This window comes from Olea europaea, chromosome 13 (genome assembly GCF_002742605.1).
Source record: "Olea europaea var. sylvestris chromosome 13, O_europaea_v1, whole genome shotgun sequence".
Classification (NCBI taxonomy): Eukaryota; Viridiplantae; Streptophyta; class Magnoliopsida; order Lamiales; family Oleaceae; genus Olea; species Olea europaea.
This window is the reverse complement of record NC_036249.1, coordinates 22,291,277-22,294,776: the sequence shown is the minus strand read 5'-3', so window position 1 is coordinate 22,294,776 and position 3,500 is coordinate 22,291,277.

Here is a 3,500-nt window from a genome sequence, read left to right as displayed (position 1 = left end):
AAAAAAGAATAATCATTGTACTTCCAATGTTGAAAATTTTTGTGAAAACAAGAGGTCTGGAGTGAAAAAATAGAATAACAATTAGAAAGGAGAGGGAAGACGTACTAAGTAGTAGTAGATGTGATGAATAAAATATTGAATAACAAAATAGAGTGGGTGTATGGCAAACTTGTGTAAAACTGCCATTCTATTGGTATCAGATTCTTGTCGTTATCTTACTATCTCTAATTGAGATTATTTCAGTTTGAAAGAAACTACGAAGAACACCTTGTTAATCATGTTTGTCGAGTCTTCTAGTTCATCCATATTATCTCCTTCTACCTCCCTTCGAAAAACCAATGCTTCTAAAGTTGACTCTTTTACGAAATATCGTATCTTCCCGATTCTGAAAAGGTTCTCGTCACAAATTTACCTCTTATAAATCCTTATCTCCAATATAATAAACCTCGCCACTCCTTTACTAAAACTTTTCGAAACCTTATTTTGCCAAAAAAATCCCAAATAAAAGCATACATCCATACATCAAAACTTGACCAACATTTTTTACCTGCCACTGAACAAGAGCAGTTTGTCGCTTTAGATCTACCATTCATCTGTCAAAAGTATGGTTATCTGAGTGTTTTATCCATATTCATCTTGGAACCGTAAGGATCACATTTATTCTCCATGGAAGAAAGAGACTCTCGATGGTTTCTAGAATTGCTCTTCTATATACACGATTTATTGATTATCAACATGCATGTATTGCCACTATTGAAACTATACTTAATGTGGGAACTGTACTAGTTACTATGTTTCCAAATTTTAACATGCCAATAGCAGATTCACCGTTATTATCAGCTTTAAAAATCCAGATCCAAATTGTTGGAGCAGTACCAACAACAGTAACATATGTTGCAACTCTTCATTACCAGATAACTTACAGAATCCAAAATCATTACCTTGATTTCGCCACTCCTCACGATATAGACTATTCCTTACTTAACCAGATGGGAATAGACCATCTAAGCTGTACATATGTCCTCAGACAAATTCCCAGATCTAAGCTCATTAAGTTAATCACACAAACATGGATTACTAGCTATGAGCAGCATCACTACGTGTCAAGCTATTCTATGCCCATCCAATCATCAACTCATCATTTCAGACGAAGATCAAATGGTGAAGTTGAAATCATGTTAAAAAAGAAATCATCAATCAAGAAGCCTCCTTGTTTCTCTACGCAATTTGTCTTCTCTAATAGACAAATTCCTACCTATGGATTCGATGCAAATAACAAGCCTATCTATTACAGATATGATGATTCAGGACATGTTCATTAGGATGTATGCTTTCGTTCGAAAAGTATGGATTGTGAAGAGGATTTATTTGAAAATCATCCCCTTAGAAGAAGAAGAAGAAGAAGAGTAGCCAACAAAAGTTGCATGATGTCTATGAAAACTAATTTACAGGAGTTGATTTGTTAGGGAGACCTTCTGAAAAATTTGACTATTATGTCAAATATACTCCACCCTCCGACAAATGATGAGCCCATTATTCCTACTAGTTGGGATGATGATGATAATTGTAACCAGTTACATAAAAAATGGGATCGGGATAATAGTCCACCTCCCTCTCCACAAATAACTATGCCTTTGGCTATATTTTATCCGCCCTAGCAAGAAGATTTTTTGCCACTTGCCTCTTTTGACAAACAGCAGTCTACTCACACATGGAAAATCATGAATCCCATATTCAGAAAATCATATGGTTCAGTTGAACAGATTTCAACAGCTAAAGAGATTTTTAACCGGTGATTAAAAAATGCAATTCACCAAAATTCCCTGTTAAAGAAAATTAATTAAAATCAACAAAGAATTGAAAGGGCTCTACAACAACAAAAACAAATAATGTTAACCTTTCTCTTAGCCTGTAAACAACAAATTGAGACCCTCTATGCTAAATCATGACCCTGTTACAAAATCATTTACTCATAGCTGACTATGAAAGAAAAATAAGAAGTCTCAAAAGTTAAGTCATTCCTCTTAAAAACAATTCTATGATCCTATTTTCCACTCCATACTATCCCACTCCATACACCCCTATCTCACAAACTTCAAGTTCAATGTATTCAACTAGAGCTTTTGGATCCACAACTTCACTTTTTACCCCTGAAGAATGGGGAAGAAGTTAAAATCCCTTTCTTTTGCTGATACAAAGAAAACTAAACAACTTCACAAATCCACAAGCTTTAACTCTACCAAATTAAAAAAAAAAAGACCACAAATGATGATAAAAAATAAAAACCCATTACCTCCTTTTTACAAAAAGCTCAAAACCATTCCCTTAACATACCTCATGTCCTAGTTATTACAAATGAAACCAGTTCTAAACCTGAAGAACCCTCGGATGATTCTCTAAAAGAACATCCTCCTTATATATGGCTGACAGGCCACAATAAAACCAAACTCAACAAGGAAATCTTCTTGTTGATGAATGAGGATAAGCTATTGAAGAAGAAATTACCGATAATTTTGATGTCCATGATATGAATAATTATTATTCGCAAAGCAACACTTCAGCAGTTAAATTCACTTTTGATGATATTCTTCCAATTTGTGGAAGGCAAAATCCAAGAAATGAAAGCATGGTGATCAGTAGAAAGGACAAATATGACTCATGCCTCTTTTATAAAATCCTTTTGGCAAGGATTACTCGCTTCCTTAAAAATTGGTAGGATGCTCTTGGTGAATATCTCAAATCCAATACTCGAATGCCTAGACTATCGATACTTTTATAGAATCATTGTATTGGAAATTTTGTTAAAAAACAAATCATTTGAAGAATGTTGCAAGAGAAGAATTCTTCAAACTAAAATTTTGTTCCTACAATCCTAAAGATTTGGATAAACATTTTCACAATGCTGTGAGACACTATTATATCATTCGTGGAATGGATGATACTAACATAAAGCAAGCTTACCTGGAATCCTTACAGCAACCCCTTGGTCATGAGACACTCAGAATGATTGAATAAAAGGACGATCATTGGGAACCACTTCATTTGGAGAACTTAACAACTGGGTTAAAAGAACTCTAAAAAAACTTTGTAATCAAAGAAACTTTTTAAAAGATATCAATACAGCAGGCCAGAAACTTGAAAATGCTTGTGATTTAACTAGATTTAAAAAACAAGTGCCAACATGACAACAAGAGTTGTGATTGCTTAGGCAAGAAGAGGCACCATTGAAGAAAATTCAAATCCCATAATCAAAAATTTTCTAGGCCTTTGCCCTGAAGGAAACGATACTCCAAGAAGAAGTTCACAAAGAAAAAGGGAGATATATGTTTTATCTATGGGAAGAAAGGCCATTTTGCAAAGAACTATACCAGCCAAAAAGACGGAAAAAAAAATATTACACCAAATCTATCTAGCAACAAAAATAGAAGATGAAGCAAATCTTGAATCAATGTTTTCCGAAGAAGATGAACAATCTCCTGAAACTATTTTTGTATTGGAAT